This window comes from Oryctolagus cuniculus, chromosome 7 (assembly GCF_051225735.1).
Source record: "Oryctolagus cuniculus isolate XC-2025 breed Fujian yellow rabbit chromosome 7, ASM5122573v1, whole genome shotgun sequence".
In the NCBI taxonomy this organism is placed as follows: Eukaryota; Metazoa; Chordata; class Mammalia; order Lagomorpha; family Leporidae; genus Oryctolagus; species Oryctolagus cuniculus.
In genome coordinates, this window is record NC_142873.1 from 65,538,269 (window position 1) to 65,556,437 (window position 18,169).

The window sequence follows — 18,169 nt, forward strand, 5'->3', positions numbered from 1 at the left end:
GGCTTAGTCCTCTTCAGTAGTTGAACAGTTCCGTAAGTGAAAATCTCAAGGTGCGTCATTGGAGAGCATGACTTTTGAGTCAAGAGTCCTGGGTTGTCACAGTGAGGAAGTCTCAAATGCATCTTACAATCAACTCCAAACTGTGGGATTTCTCAGAACTACACTACAAAATCTGTTATCAAAGTCAAATTTATTAGAATTACAAGCATAAGGAAGAATGCCAACATAATGACTTTTAATGTATCAGTTTAACTACCCTGAACTATAGCTCTCTGATGTCCTCCTGGTTAATGTGAGAACCTACTCTCTCTGAGAGTGGTAAGGCAGAAGAAAGCAGAATGCTTTGCAGTAAACACAAAATTTATCTCATTATTAAATTATACATTAGGGACAGCTGTGAAGCATTTTTTTTCTGATGTGACTGAAACCCTTATTCAATTGGTTTTAAATTCATCAAAAGGAACTAACCTGATTGGTAGATCTTTGAAAGAGGACATAGACTTTCTCTAACACAGACGGTTTTAGCCTGTAGAGAACATTTTTCAGCCTGTGCACTTGCAGTTCCAGCAATGTAATCCCTATACTTTCCCAACCTACGGATTTCAGACATGCTTAGCCAGAATCCATAATCAGTAAGCTGGTTCCTGCTATTATTAGATATAAAAGAGTGATCACTTTCATTAGAATATATAGATATAATAAATATAGTATATAAGCACATGTTTCTAATAACCAATACCTTCATTATTTATATATATAGGTATATGTTTAATTGTATACATGTTTGTGCATGTATTCACACTACTGTGTATATGGCTATACACATATATATGTATATATTTATACATATATTTTGTCCTACTGAAATTTTGTTTCTATGATTGAGTTCTGACAAAAATAGCCTCTTTATCAGTCTTTGCTGATTTTGAAGGGAAAAGTCAGTATTCAAGTATATGAATCAAAGATCTGATCTTAAGTGGTCTAAGGTTTCACTGGAGAACTGAAGTTGACATATCAAATGTTTTCATGCAGTGATTTCACATTGATGGACAGATGAAGGCAAATTCCTGAAATAGGTAATAATAGGTAAACTTTTCAAAAGAGTAATTTTTGCTGGGGTAATATTTAACTTGTAACATATTAGGAAACAGTATTAGGTGAATCTTTGAGTAATGTACAGTAATATGTATTTCACTTCATTATACAACACTTTGTGTAATATTATACTATTATGAACAGAAACATTGTGAGTTCAATTTTGAATTCTTTCAAATTATTGAAAAAACCGGCAGGCGCTGTGACTCACTAGGCTAATCCTCCGCCTGCGGTGCTGGCACCCTGGGTTCTAGTCCCGGTTGGGACGCCAGATTCTGTCTCAGTTGCTCCTCTTCCAGTCCTGCTCTCTGCTGTGGCCTGGGAGTACAGTGGAGGATGGTCCAAGTCCTTGGGCCCTGCACCTGCATGGGAGACCAGGAGAAGCACCTGGCTCCTGGCTTTGGATCAGCTCGGTGCGCCGGCCACAGTACTCCAGCCACAGAGGCCATTGTGGGGTTAACCAATGGAAAAGGAAGACCTTTCTCTCTGTTTCTCTGTCTCTCTCACTGTCTAACTCTGCCTGTCAAAAATAAAATAAAATAATTAAAAAACCAAATTATTGAAAAAAATCTTGAAGCAGTCTATGCTAGAATAATCATCAGTATTCCTGGAAAAGTCTACCAATTCCTGCTGACATGGCTATACTATAAGGGTGAGAAGTGTCCATTTGCTCATTTTACTTCTGTGATACTCTATCCACTAAGTCTGTAGTTTATGTGTTGCCGCAGAATTACTCAGATTTCAGAATGGACAGCCCAGGTGCCACCGCTGGTTTTACTTCAATTCCGTCCTCTGATAACCATTCAGTGTATGCTGTAGGCTAATGTGCTGGTAGGTTAGATTTTTTTATTTTTTTATTTTTTTATGTTTTGACAGGCAGAGTTAGACAGTGAGAGAGAGAGACAGAGAGAAAGGTCTTCCTTCCGTTGGTTCACCCCCCCAAATGGCTGCTACAGCCAGCGCATTGCGCCGATCCAAAGCCAGGAGCCAGGTGCTTCCTCCTGGTCTCCCATGCGGGTGCAGGGCCCAAGCACCTGGGCCATCCTCCACTGCCCTCCCGGGCCACAGCAGAGAGCTGGACTGGAAGAGGAGCAACCAGGACAGAATCCAGCACCCAAACTGGGACTAGAACCTGGGGTGCCAGCACCGCAGGCAGAGGATTAGCCAAGTGAGTTGCGGCACTGGCCAGTAGGTTAGATTTAATATGATAATTTCTTTTAGCTTACTTAAATATTTTACTCACATAAGAAATCTGAGATTTGATGAGGTTTTAAGAAAATAAGTGCTCTCTTAAATAGGTAGCCAAAAATCAACCCCCCTGTCCTGGAGGGAATTATAGGGAATATATTACCTTTTCTTATATAAAGATTAGAAATCTTAATTTTGGTAGAAAGGAAAGAATTTTTGGATTTAGAAAAAGAGGAGCTATATTTGAGGTTTTGTTCTTTATCCATTTGTAGATTGTGCATTTAATAGAATGTCAAAATATTTTATGATTAATGTCCTTATTTGTAAAACTTGGAAAATTATTTTATCTATCAAGACAAAATTAAAAATATACAAAGAAAGCAATACGGTATGAAATAATTGCTCTTAATGTGTTGTGAATATATTGAGTCTTACTTCATATTAAATTGTCCTTCCTCAAAATTGTAATATTTTAATTATCAGTGTAATTAAAATTGCTAATCACTTCCAATGTGGCATGAAATCTTTATGTGCTTTACAAATATTCTCTTTTCATTACAGCTCTACAAGTAAATCACAGTTATTCTCCCCATTATACAGATGGATGAAATGAAACTTGTCCAAGGTCTAATAGCTGATAAGTGTTGTAAATGCTCTCTAATAACTTTAAGGATAGAAGAAAGTGGTTACTCAGCCAAAATATAGATTTCTAGTCAGGTAATATATATTTGCTATGACTTACCATATCAAAGAGAACATGCCAAAAGTATGTACTGCGTTTTTTGCTATATTTGCTAAATAAATTTAGAGGCAGAATAAAGTAGGAAAAATGCTATCATCTATATAGGTAAAAACCCTGACTATATTTTTTGCAGTTGTATCTCCGTATTAGGCTATCATAAACTTTCAAATAAGGCTATAAAATTCAAAGTTGAGTATATGAGTCTACTTTAAAATGTTTGTGGAAAATTAGAATTAAAAGATAATTTTGGGGCCGATGCTGTGGCGCAGTAGGTTAATCTTCGGCGTGCAGTGCCAGTATCCCATATAGGCGCAGTTTCTAGTCCCGGCTGCTCCTCTCCCAGTCCAGCTCTCTGCTGTGGCCCGGGAAGGCAGTCCATGGTGGATGGCCCAAGTCCTTGGGCCTCTACACCCACATGGGAGACCAGGAAGTAGTACCTGGCTCCTGGCTTCGGATCAGCATAGCACCAACCATTGCAGCCATTGGGGAGTGAACCAACGGACAGAAGATCTTTCTCTCTGTTTCTCCCTCTCTCTGTCTGTACTCTACCTCTCAAATAAATAAATAAAATATTTTTAAAAGATAAAATTAATTTGCTGCAAAACTTTGAAATCCATTAATAAATTTTTCATAATACTAATTCTCCATTAACTTTTTGTAGGGAATATCATCTTAATAGAAATAGTGTGAAATTCAGAATTTTTTTTTTTTTTGACAGGCAGAGTGGACAGTGAGAGAGAGAGAGAGAGAGAAAGGTCTTCCTTTGCCGTTGGTTCACCCTCCAATGGCCGCCGCGGCCGGCGCACCGCGATGATCCGATGGCAGGAGCCAGGAGCCAGGTGCTTTCCCTGGTCTCCCATGGGGTGCAGGGCCCAAGCACTTGGACCATCCTCCACTGCACTCCCTGGCCACAGCAGAGAGCTGGCCTGGAAGAGGGGCAACCGGGACAGAATCCGGCGTCCCGACCGGGACTAGAACCCGGTGTGCTGGCGCCGCTAGGCGGAGGATTAGCCTAGTGAGCCGCGGCACCGGCCCAGAATTTTTATTTTTGATCTTTAAATAAGCTACATCTTACAGATTTTGTGCCAGTCTTAAAAAGAAAAATATCATATCTTTACCCTGATTTGCATTAACTAATACACAAGAGTACAAAATATGTAATGTATAAGAAATGAAATTGTCATTTTGAGATGTGACTATTAATTTTAGCCATTGTCTATACTCTTGAAGAACAGTGGTTTTTCTACTTACTACTTGTTGAATTCTTTACTTATAGAGGATTAAGCTTGATATTATAAAATAAACTGAAAAAAATGCAGTTGTAAAAATTGAAAGAAAAATAAGAAAAGAAGGAGGCGAGTTGGGAGTGAGGGATGAAGAGAAGATAGGTTGGAAAATATCATTATGCTCTTAAACTGGACATATATAAACCTTTTTCCTTTTTATAAATAAAACAAAAAATAAATTATTTTCATACATGTCATAAATGTTATAATTCAACTGGTGGTACAAAGCCCATTTTACTATTTCCACTGTAGATTCAGTCTCCAGCAAAATAGGTAACTTGCCTTTTAAAAAAATTCTAAGTCTGAAGGTAAAGGTTTAAAACAAACCATTATTTCTATGATGTGTCCTAAAATTATGAGATATAAAGAGTGTGTAAACCTCATTTATCAATTTTGACAGCTTGAGTTACATAATCAGCACAGGTATTGGCATAAATTACACATAACTGTAGGAAATTTTTATCTATTAAAGCTCAATTAATGAAAGATCAAAGAAGATACAATAGTTCTGTGAGATGATGAAAAATCTAATCTATTGTGCCTGTTAACACTGATAAATAAAACATTATCAAAATGTCAAGTAATTTTACTATATATAGATATGATACAACATAACTCTGTATCTTCAAAAGAGATTGCATATATTTTACAAAATTTACAATTTAGCAATTATTTGTAACAAGAAATATAAATCCTCAAATAGCACTTGAAATTTGAAAAAATATATTCATGTTCCTAAAACTTTGCAGTCTTTATTCTATCCCATAGAAGTATGTGTTTTAAAATAAGAATGAAAAAATATATAATCCAAATAACTGAAAAATGCTTCATCAGGAAATGCAAAGAGATTAATGAAATCTGAAAGTTCAGTCTGCAAAAGAACTATGAAGTTAGGAAATACATCAGTTTGGGAGACCACTTGTCAATAATTTGAACATAATCACAAATAGATTAATACCTTATCCCATTTAGGCAGTCAGTGTTCCACAGGAATTTTATTTTCTTTAAATTGTGCCAAATTATTTTCTCTTCTTTCTCTCGTACATGTAACATCAAAGTTATATATTTTGAAAAGATTGTTTCCAGGAAGACAAATGAGCTCCTTTAAGATTTTGATAGCTTGTGTAAATGTCTGCCTTGAAGTTTTAGGGATATGGTCTAATTCTTGTCTTCCTAAACATATTTCAAAATATAATTCTAAAGCAGAACTGAAAGGCCTTAAAAGGGAACAAATTACTAAATAAATATCAGAAATTTGCATCATTTTGAGATTTCCAAAATACTTATGTCACTTATAACAATTAAAATTTGTGAAAATGTTATAATGTGTTACATTTAAGAACCGTAGATGTGGTTGGATGGGGAAAATAAAATGGCCTCATAGATTTCCCTTCATTTCACAGGGTTGTAGGGAAAGATTTAACGAAATTTATTATTCTTGAAGATTCATAAGATAAAGGCCTTACTATATGGTTTATTTACACTTCTATAATATTGGAGCATTAGATTATAGATTTTTAGATACATCATATATATTTGTCTATATAAATTATTATAGTATCATTTCTTTAGAAAATAAAATTTGCAAAAAATCACACATTTTTAGACTCCAATTATAAAGGATCTTCATCTGATGCCATTTATTATAGTTTTTTCATATAGGAGAAAATAAAGTATCAGATATTTTAAGTTAAATAATGTATAATGAGGCCAGCGCCATGGCTCACTAGGCTAATCCTCCGCCTTGCGGCGCTGGCACACTGGGTTCTAGTCCCGGTCGGGGCGCCGGATTCTGTCCCGGTTGCCCCTCTTCCAGGCCAGCTCTCTGCTGTGGCCCGGGAGTGCAGTGGAGGATGGCCCAAGTGCTTGGGCCCTGCACCCCATGGGAGACCAGGATAAGTACCTGGCTCCTGCCATCGGATCAGTGCGGTGCGCCGGCCACAGCACGCCAGCCCAAGTGGCCATTGGAGGGTGAACCCACGGCAAAAAAGGAAGACCTTTCTCTCTGTCTCCCTCTCTCACTATCCACTCTGCCTGTCAAAAATAAAAAAAAAGTATAATGATACAAAAAAGGTAAAAAGTTAAAAATATCACTTAAATAAATTGACTATAGCTGCTTCAAAATAAAATAATGATGAAATATATGGAATATATATACGAAATATATATGAAATATATGGAAATATAATTCACCTCCTTTCCACATCATATCACAATGCAATGAAAGTACCTTCTAACCTGTAATCGTACTAGGCAAAATTTAATTTCATGCATTCAATCATTTCATTTCATTAAAGCTTATACTATAAAGTATAATTTTCCTACTTATTATATTTCTAATAATATACTAAATTTTAAAGGAAAATTTTATTAATATTTAAAATAATTTTCTTAAAAATATATGGGTAAACTTAGGGAAGCAGTGCAAGATATTGGCATAGGCAAAGACATATTGGATAATATCCCAGAAGCACAGGCAATAAAACTAAAAAATAGAAAAATGGGATTACATCAAGCTAAGGAATTTTGGCACAGCAAAGGAAACATTCAAGAAATTAAAGATGTAACTGACAGATTAGGGTAAAATATTTGCAAATTAAACCTGTGATACAGGATTAATATCCAGCATATATAAGGAGCTCGACATTTGACAATAACAAAACAATCCAATTAAGAAGGAGGGGAGGGTGGAAAGAATACTATGTTGCTAAATTTGTATATTTGAAATGCATGAAGTTTGTATACCTTAAATATTTTTTAAAGAAATGAACAAAGAATATCAGCAGGTATTTCTCAAAGAGTTCACTGACAAATGACCAGAAGACACATGAAAAAATGCTCAAGATCACTAGCCATCTGTGGCTGGCTTTGTGATGTAGTAAACTAAGCTTCCACTTGTGGTGCCAGCATCCTAAACGGGTGCCGGTTCGTGTCCCAGCTTTTTCTGTGCTAATCCAGCTCTCCACTATGGCCTGGGAAAGCAGTAGAAGATAACCCAAGAGCACCCTCATGTGAGACCTGGAAGAAGCTCCTGGCTTCTCGCTTCAGATTGGTTCAGCTCCAGCCATTGCAGCCATCTGGGAAGTGAACCAGAAGATGGAAGACCTTTCTCTTTGTCTTTCTTTCTGTAACTCTAAATCTCGAATAAATAAACAAAAACATCTTTAAAACTCACTAGGGGTCAGCTCTGTGGTGCAATGGGTTAAAGCCCTGATCTGCAGTGTCAGCATCCCATATGGGCGCTGGTCGAGTCCCAGCTGCTCCACTTCTGATCCAGCTCTCTGCTATGGCCTGGGAAAGCAGTAGAAGACAACCTAAGTTCTTGGGCCCCTGCACCTGTGTGGGAGACCCAGAGGAAGCTCCTGGGTCTCGGATCACCTCAATTCTATCCATTGCAGCCATTTCGAGAGTGAACCTGTAGATGAGAGTGAACCAGTGGATGGAAGACGTTTCTCTCTCTCTCTCTCTCTCTCTCTCTCTCTCTCTCACCACTTCCCCCCTCTGCTCTCCCTTTCCTTCTCCCTCTCTGTAACTCTGCCTTCCAAATAAATAAATAAATTTAAAAAAATCGTTAGCCATCAAGGAAATGCAGATAAAAACCACACTGATGTTTCACCTCTGAACAGTTAGAATGACTATCATCCCCAAATCCAAAATTAATAAATGCTTTTGAGGATATGAGGGGGAAAGGTACCCAAATACACCATTGGTGGGAAGGAAAACTAGTGCAACCATTATGGAAGAGAGTATAGAGATTGTGCAAACATCTGAAAACTGATCTTCTGTATGACCTAGCCATTCCACTCCTGGGAATTTACCCAAAGAAAATGCAATCAGCGTAAGAAAGTGTTATCTGTATCCCAGTGTTTATAGTCATTCATAATAGCTCAGATAATTATCAACCCAGATGTTTTTCAACCAATGACTAGATAAAGAAAATGTGTTATATACACGGTCTCATACTACTCAGCCATAAATAAGAATGAACTCTTGTCTTTTGAAAAATAGATAAATCAGTGGATTCAGTTGGAAACCATTATGTTTAATGAAATGAGCAAAACTTCTCAAATATTATATGATGTAGCTAACACAGAGTCTAAAAAATAGAAAGTATATGATTGAAATTGACATCCTGGAATATTTATATCCATCATCTCTACTCCTGAGTAACTGTGGTCTTATACTTTCTACCTGTTAATTCTTCACTTAATGCAAGATTACACATGTGATTATAAAGTAAAATGAAAATATATTATCATAAAATTATAAGGAAAAAGAAAGGACAGAAGGAGGGAAGGTGGGAAATACCATTGTTTACTTAAAATTGTATATATGAAATCATGAAATCTGTCCTCTTTATATAACTAAATTTAAATTATTTATTCAATATTAAAATTGAGAAACACAGAGAAAGAGGCTGCTTTTCCTCTGATTTACTCCCCAAATGCCCTCAACAGCCATGGCTGAGTCAGGTCTAAGCAAGGAGCTGAGAACTTAGTCAGGGTCTCACACATGGATCTCACATAGAGTCTTACAATTATTTGAACTAATTCTTGCTGTTTTCTTTTTTTCTTTCTTTCTTTTTTTTTTTTTTTTTTTTTTTTTTTTTTTTTTTTAACAGGCAGAGTGGACAGAGAGAGAGAGAGAGAGAGAGAGGGAAAGGTCGTCTTTTTTTGCCATTGGTTCACCCTCCAATGGCCGCCACGGCCGGTGCACTACGGCCGGTGCACTGCGGCCGGTGCACCGCGCTGATCTGAAGGCAGAACCTGGTGTGCCGGCGCCGCAAGGCAGAGGATTAGCCTATTGAGCCATGGCGCTGGCCTCTGTTTTCAAAGTGGACATTAGGAGGAAGCTGGAATTGAAATTATACTCTGGACTCAAAATTAAGCACTCTGATATGAGAAGTTGGCATGGTTTCTTTAATTGCTGAGACAAATGCCCACCCATGAAATTATTATTTTATAGAGCATAGAATGGTGCTAATTTCTTCGGAGTGAGTCTGAGTATTTGTAGCCTGAGAGAGAAAGAGCCCTCTTGACAGGCAAGTGCTGATCCTGAGGATAAGATCCTGAAGGCAATGGTAAAGTTGAAAACAAATCTAGACAAAGCAAAATTACAAAATACTTATTTAAAAAAGGTGCAGGAAATGTTTCATCAGACAATAATATTGAATATGTTGTTTTTTCCTGCACATTGATGATAAAGCCTTTAGTGTAATAGGCCATAGCAATATATATTGTTGCTATAACAAAGGGCAGGCATTCCTAAAATTCAGAAATTCATAACACGCAATATGCTGGGTGTTGTTTCTAGGAAAATAATCATTTTTAGAAACAGTTAAATCCATATCCAGATAAGTATCCACTGCTCCAAAAGCTAAAGACTGGATCAGAAATTAAATAAACACTTTGAATCTCAGACAAGAGAGGCAGTTATACTACTGTCTGATATCAATTATTTAACAGTAATTGACTAAATAAATTACCCAGCATGAATATCTTTGGGCAGTTTTAGAGGAGCTTCTGACAATGCTGTTTTCTTTCAACAACCATAAATTCTGTTTCAATGACTCAGTTAACGTCCAGAAGAGATCTAAGGGAATGTTGTCATATTCTGCCTTCAGTTACGATATAGAGAAATTTTGTATCAACGTGAAAGTTTTCAATACATAGAGTTTTCATTTAGCAAACTGAAGAAATCAACATATATAGGTTCTATTAAATACTTAGTTTTCAAAATTTAAAAACTTGTCCCACATATGAATGAATACAGAATGACTATGCATCAAAGGTATTTGCTCAACAAATTCATTAAGAAACCATTAAGATGACAAAATTGGTTTAAGAACTAATTTAAGAAATAGAGATTTATATAATCACCCAGTCAAAGGAATGTTAAATTAAATATGCAAATAGGTGCAAAACTTGTGAATGCCCTACAAATCATTAAAACCATAGCATTGAAATTATCAATTTTGCTACACAGAAATCCATAAATTAGTATGTGACACTGTAGTGTCTGAGTGCCAATCATCTAGTAGATAGGAATGTTGAACACAGGTGCATTTTCTTACATAATTAATATTTCAGTGCTCAGCTATGGCATTGAAAAGATATTCAGTTATCTTCTTGCTTCATTTAAAAACATTGCACATGCGCACATGTGCACACATTCTCTTCTCTTAATAAACCCCCTTGATGATTATAGGAATAAGTTTTGGTAGACAGAATAAACTTTCCCATTATGAAAATGTAAATAATATGCATACTTTAAAAATCCATAAAGATCATTTTAATTTACCATAAATATAAAAATAATGTTGTTTATACTTACTGTATACTATACTTAAATACAGGAATGACTGAATGAAATTTAATTTAATACAGAAAACAAACAATGAACAAAATTTCACCTAATGTACCAAAACAAGTGTTGTAGAATATTTATTCAATATGAGACACAGAGAATGTTTCATCAAAAATTGTTGCATTTTATTCTTCAATTATTATGATAGATTTAAAACTGAATTATTTAAAGTAATAGGAAATTTAAAACAATTTCCAAAAGTAATAGAAAATTTTGAACAAGTTCCAAACTATATATTGGGTAAATATATTACTGATACACAAATATATTCCTCATAAATGTTTGCTAATAATGTAATTGCAAAAAGTTTATGGTATGTTTACTGATATTCTAAATCTATCAATCAATCAACATGTTGGTTTCTTCCTTAATGAGCTGCATATTTTTAATTTATGTAATTAATTTTGGAAGGTAACTTAATTATTCTTAAGAATTTAAATTTAATATTTAAAAAAATTACCCCAAAATATTTGAATAATATGTTACACTTAAGCTATTTACCAAATTTACTTACTAAAATTTCAAGCACAGTAGAAAAAGCAGAAAATTCACTTTTTGGCCTACGATATTTGCAGGCTATCAAGAGTTATCAATTATATTTTAAACACTTGGGGTTCATATTCTTATAGAACTATCAGTTGAATAAGATCAAACACTCTTTTCCCAATTATTTCATATAAAATTCAGGAAAGTTCACCTTCTCGTATATTAAAAATTGATTATATTTATTATTAAACAATATTGTTATTTATTATGGTTGGATAAAATCATAATTGATAATTTATAACATAATCTATGGCACTGACATCTTGAAATTCTAAATACCTTATTTTAATTTGTATTATTCAGCACTGAGTATACTGCACCAATCAATTAATATAAAATTTTACTCATATAAATTTTTTATGTATAGGAAATTGCTAAGTGATTAAAGTCATTTCTATACATAACATTTAAGTTTATTTCATAATAGATCGTGTGAGGCAAAATGTAAAGCTACCATTTTCATTGTTATCTCTTTCTTAATGTGTACAATATGAGCAATAAAACAAAGCAAATTCCTCAAAATATACAACACAAAAATGTTCATAGACTTAATTGTTAAAAGTAAAATCTATTAAATGGCTGTAAATTGACAAATTTTATGTGTTCAGTATTAACCTTTACGTAGTCGACAGTAAGATAGTTTTCTACTGAGCAGGTACTGATTCCCTCTTTATTTTTTATTTATTTCTTTTTAAATCAATTCATTTATTTTTATTTTTTAATTTAAATGGGACAAATTTCATATTTTCATATATAGAGATTTAAGAGCATAATGATACTTATCACCCCAATCACCCTCCCTCACTCATTCTTCACCCTCTTTCCTCCTTCCTTTCTGTTTTCCTGTTAATATTTACAATGACATACTTTCAATTTACTTTATAATCACAAAGAACCTGGTCCCCTCTTCCAACGGCGTTTTGCTTTCTTTTGATAAACCTTATTCATTGTAGTCTTTTATGTTTGAAGAATGAGAGCATTTCATAAACTATGTGTATAGTGTTTTTTTTTCCTATTTATTTCTTCTTTTTTAAAAGATATAATGTATCATGCATTTTTAAATAATAGGATTTTTGACACATTGTATAGTAATTTTTCAAATAGCTTAATTAGCATAAATAAAACAAGCATTCATTTAAAATTAGTGACACATTATGCCATTTTACTTTTGTTTGCTTGAACATGGATATTTTCAAAGTGTCATAGATGGTATATATTCTTATGAACATTGTGTTACTGTACTATCTTTCTTTACATGTTTCATTATACTTCTTGTTATGTTGCAATAGTGGCCAATATATATGTAGACTCATAAAATGGGACTTTTCAGCCAAAGGGACATATTGCTTTTAAAAATGAGCTCTCAAACACAATGAGCTTTTCTCTTTTAGTTTCCTATAAAACTTCATGCTGGTTAAGAAACATTTATTCCTGATTTTCAATGATATATGAATAAGAAAATTTGCTTTCAGATAAAGTAGGCTTAATTTTATGCATTTAATCACAGCATGCTATTTCACAATACTACTGTATCCAGAATAAACATTACATTTTAAAACTTTATAGAACTAATTTAAAGTGTAGGGCAGGAGCAAACTTGATCTCACGGCATCAAACTTTTATGTTTCCATTTCAGCAATACTGCCTAACACAATAATATCAGGCCAGCAAACCTTAAATATAAGTTAAACTAACATGATCCACTGCCTCATAAAGCTAGAGTACCCTGTGGAGTCCTGCTGAATATGCCAAGTGATTTTTCAAAATTTAATCATCCTAAATGTCAGATAAAGGTGCTTTTGCTGTCACTCTTTAAAACTGGGGCAAAAATCCTGAGTGTGCCTTCAAGTTCTAGGAAAAACCTCTTCTTAATGCTTGTATTAAACAAAAAATATTCTTTCCAACAACCATTCATTGTGGCATATTGAATAATCACAATAAATAAAAACATATAATAATGCTATAAGATAACTTTGAGGAAAATAGTTATTTTTTGGTGGTACAAAAGAAAGGCATCATCTGCCTGTCAAACCACTGATTTCTTATGACTATCATGTACATTTGAACTTCTTTGGCCCATTCTGTGCTTGAGTGGTAGAAATTTGGCAGTGTTAAAAATATTATTATTGTTACAACAATAATGCTTTTAAAATTGTTACTTTCAGTTATGATAAAGTTGTTTGTTGAAGATTAAATTCATAGCTGTTTGAGTAAATTCTCAGCTGCTTGTGTAAAATAAGACATACATTTAATTTGAGATGTGTGTTCTGAAAATGATAAACTATTTCATAAACTATCAGCAAATAGTTTAATTTTTTAAAAATTTTTTGACAGGCAGAGTGGACAGTGAGAGAGAGAGACAGAGAGAAAGGTCTTCCTTTGCCGTTGGTTCACCCTCCAATGGCCGCTGCGGCTGGCGCACGGCACTGATCCGAAGGCAGGAGCCAGGTGCTTCTCCTGGTCTCCCATGGGGCGCAGGGCCCAAGCACTTGGGCCATCCTCCACTGCACTCCCTGGCCACAGCAGAGAGCTGGCCTGGAAGAGGGGCAACCGGGACAGAATCTGGAGTCCCGACCGGGACTAAAACCCGGTGTGCCTGCGCTGCAAGGTGGAGGATTAACCTATTGAGCCAAGGCGCCTGCCCCATCAAATAATTTAAATTGTTGCTTCTCAAAACACCAATTGTATTTTCCTATATAGAGTACTAAAAACTAATATTACATCAGATTTTTTTAATCTAATAGTATTTGCATTTAAAATTATTGTCATAACTCTATAAAGAACTGGAGGTGATAAGCTGATAGGCTTCCAACATGGAGCAAAGGGTTTAGGTGGAAATATTGACTGACTTATTAGATCAGTTTACACTATATTCATCTGTTAAATTATCTGCACTATGCCCTTTCAAGCTGTACAAATATACATCAATAAAAATACTTTTCAAAAAATTACAAGACCAAATCCAATATGGCCCAATAGTGAGAAGGAGCACTGACCTGAGATGTAGAAAAATACCAGAAAAACAAGGGAATTACCATGATCCCAGGGTATTAACTGAGAAATAGTCACTGGAGAAGTGAAGAGCAGATCAGAGACTCCAAGGGACAGCAGGAAAGAGGATGAACATGCTGCCCAGGCCAGTGGCACAGCCAGCCAACTCTGCAGCCATGAAGCCAACTGCTGCCAGCCAAACGTTTCTCCCCAGGTCAAGGTGGGAAGAAGTTGCCATGCACTGCACCACCAGCACATTTCATGGAGGTAGAATTCTGCAGTCTTCCATTGACTTCAACTCCAGCCTTGGGAGCTGACTGGAGTCTGAATGATTCAGTTGCTCTCAAAACAGAAGGCACAGTGACTTCCTCCCCACTCCCTAAAGCACCAGACTCAATTTGCTGTGAAGTGTCCTGCAGCTGCCCCATGTTCCACTGCTACCAGAACCAACCGCAACCAGAGTCAGGGCAACTTATGGGGCAAAGAGCAAACCCCATGCATCCTGCAACTGTGGGAATTTGGGGCATAAACCCCAGAACTTTGCTCACACACTCTTCACTCTACATGTTCAGGGAGATTCTCTCCAGTTTATTGTGGCTAGCACCAGTAGCAGCCAAAAACATATCCAGTCCAGACCTGAGGAAGTTCACGCTGCACTTCCTAGCTCCTGATACTGGTAGCCCAAGTACAAAAACCAGTATCACCTTTGCCTGCCATGTGAGAACTGGAGGAGGTTTCAACTTGGGGTGGTTTACCCATCTGTGGTAACTTAAAACGAAAATCAAAGCAACAAACCAAGGGGGTGGCAGTGTGGTGTCACAGGGTAAGCTGGGGCCTACAGTGAAGACATCCCATCTGGGTTTTCGTTCAAGTCTGAGCTGCAGTACTTCGGATCCAGCTCCCTGCTAATGCACCTGGGAAAACAGTGGAGTGTGGCCCAAGTCTTTGGGTCCCTATACCTATGTGGGAGACCTGGAAGAAGCTCCTGGCTCCTGGCTTTGGTCTGGCCCAGGCCTGACCTTTGCAGCCACTTGGGGCATGAATTAGTGGATAGAAGATCTCTCTGTCTCTCTTTCTTCTCTTTCTGTAACTTTGCCTTTCAAATAAATATTGAAAAAAAAAAAACAGCAACAAGCCAAGTTATATCTTGCAATCCACCTAAACTATAAACTCTTTTCCAAAAAATCCTACTCCATAAGAATAAGTGACTATTATACTGTTTGCACAGACAACAAAACAGGGATAAAAGAAACATGAAGTAGTAGGGTATCATGAAACCTCCAAAGAATATCATAATTCTCCAGAATTAGATCCTGATCTGAAGGAAGTGTACATAATGCCAGAAACAATTCAAATTAATGATTGTTAGGGGAATCAATGTGATGGAAGACAACTCAGAGAGACAGTTTAAAGAAATGATGAAATCAGGCCGCTGCCGTGGCTCACTAGGTTAATCCTCCGCCTTGCGGCGCCAGCACACCGGGTTCTAGTCCCGGTCGGGGCGCTGGATTCTGTCCCGGTTGCCCCTCTTCCAGGCCAGCTCTCTGCTGTGGCCAGGGAGTGCAGTGGAGGATGGCCCAAGTGCTTGGGCCCTGCACCCCATGGGAGACCAGGATAAGTACCTGGCTCCTGCCATTGGATCAACGCGGTGCGCCCGCTGCCGCGTGCCAACTGCGGCGGCCATTGGAGGTTGAACCAACGGCAAAGGAAGACCTTTCTCTCTGTCTCTCTCTCTCACTGACAGCATTTGGAGAGTGAATTAGGGGTCAGGTGTTCCCTTCCCTGCCTCTCTCCATTCCTCTGATTCTGAAACAAAATAAATAAATATAATAAATAAATAAAAGAATTAGGTGTTAGTTTTATGGAAGGAACATAACATAGGCAAAGTGTCATTCTTTGCATCTTGGTTGGTTAAATACTAACAACATGATAGCACTACATTTGTTAGCTTTCATCGCTAGCTTCTGTCAGGATATGCCACATTTCTCCACTGTAAAAATATTAGCTCCTCCTTTTGAATACTATGCTCTTTGAGACAAAGTTGCTATGTGCAGCACACATTCACGATTCAAGGCTTCTTTCTATCATTTGCAATTATTTTGCATGAGATATGTCTTCTCTCCCGTTAACCTATTTATTCATTCATTGATTTTTATCAGTGTGGTCGTACAGCTATTTATTTTACATTTAGGAGTAAAATTCAGTACTATTTAATTTGTTTTGTTACTCTAGGTTTCTTTCAGTTTGGAGTGATTAGGAAGATGGTATATAATATCACACACTATTTTTCGCCTGGGCAAAATTTTGAGATAATTTGGATAAACACTTAGGAACCAGACTGCATTATAAAAGTATGACTATCTTTATCATAAGTGATTTAATTTACTTCAAAAATCTCTCTATAATTTTGCAAAGAATGAGAGTCATTGTGCTCTGAAGCAAATAGCATTGTCAGATGTTATTAATTTCTTTTGCAAATTTTTGCTGTTACAGTAGATGTTTAATTGTTCTTCTGAAAATGTCATTATTTTGAGGTTGGCATCGTGGTACAGGTTAAGCCACAGCCTGCAATGCTGGCATCCTGTGTGGTTACTGATTTGAGTCCCGGATGCTCTTTTCTCAATCAAGCTTCCTGCTGGTGTGCCTAGGAAAGTGGCAGATGGTGGTCTAAGTGTTTGGGCACCGGCTTCCAATGAGGGATACTTGAATGGAATTCCAGGCTCCTGCTGCCTTCACCCTGGCCCTCTCCAGGCCATTGCAGCTATTTGCTTTATGAACTAGTGGATGAAGGATCTCTTTCTCATCTCTGTCTATATCAATCTATCTCTATCTCTAGGTCTAGGTCTAGGTCTAGGTCTAGATCTAGCCCCAGCTGTATCTCTCTCCCTGTATCTATAACTCTGCCTTTCAGATAAAATAGGAAAAATAAATGATATTTTATATTTATTTTTAAAGATATATTAACTAGATATAGAAATCTACATTCACTTTTTTTTTTCTTGTCTTCACCAACTTGAAAATGTAGATCTAACATTTTCTGCTTTGTATATTTTCTGGGTAGAAAGTTTCTGCTATTCTTACATGAGTGATTTATAGATAGCATTTTTCCTTTGGCTATTACTTTATTTATTTGAAAGTCAGAGACAAAAAGATAGAGCCCCCCTTCTACTTGTTCACTCTACAAATGTCTGCAATGCTGGGGCCAAGAAAAGTACAAGAATTCAATCCAGGTCTCTCAAGTGGGTGGCAAAGCCCCAATTAATTGAGCTATCATAATTGCCTCGTGTAGTGTGCATCAACAGGAAGCTGAAGTCAGAAGTCAGAGGCAGTACTCAAAGCCAGGCACAGGATATAAGATGCATGCATTTTGACTAATAGGTTAGACAGCCTCTATGGCTTTTTAAAAATTGTTTCTCTTTATCAGTCTTATTAGGAGCCAAATTTGTATATGTCTTATTATAATATTCATCATCTATATTCTGTGTGGAATTTATTTAAAGTTTATGTGGATTAAAGCTTTTCCTCAAACTTGGAAAAAATTAAGAGCATAACTTCTTGAAATATTTTTTTCTATGTTCTCATATCATAAATACACATTTTTATATTGCATTATAGTCCTATAATACCTGAACACTTTTTTCTCTTTAGAGTTCTTAAACATCATAATTTTTTTTTTGCTACTCACTGATTTTCTACTTGTAAGGTCTTGAACAGATCCTTGAGAGATGAGAAAGTTGAGTTTTCCAATAGAGTCAACTTTTTACAAGTCTTGGTTCAAGGAATGTGAAGATTTAAAATAAAAATTAAAATAAAATAGGTATTCGAGATTCTTTTGTGGGAAATATTAGAGCTTTTTTGTATCAATGAGGATTATTCAATATAAAAGGAGAAAATTTTTAAAAAGGTAGTTACAGAAAAGATTTCTTGGAGTAGATGATTAGGGAACTCAGAGTAT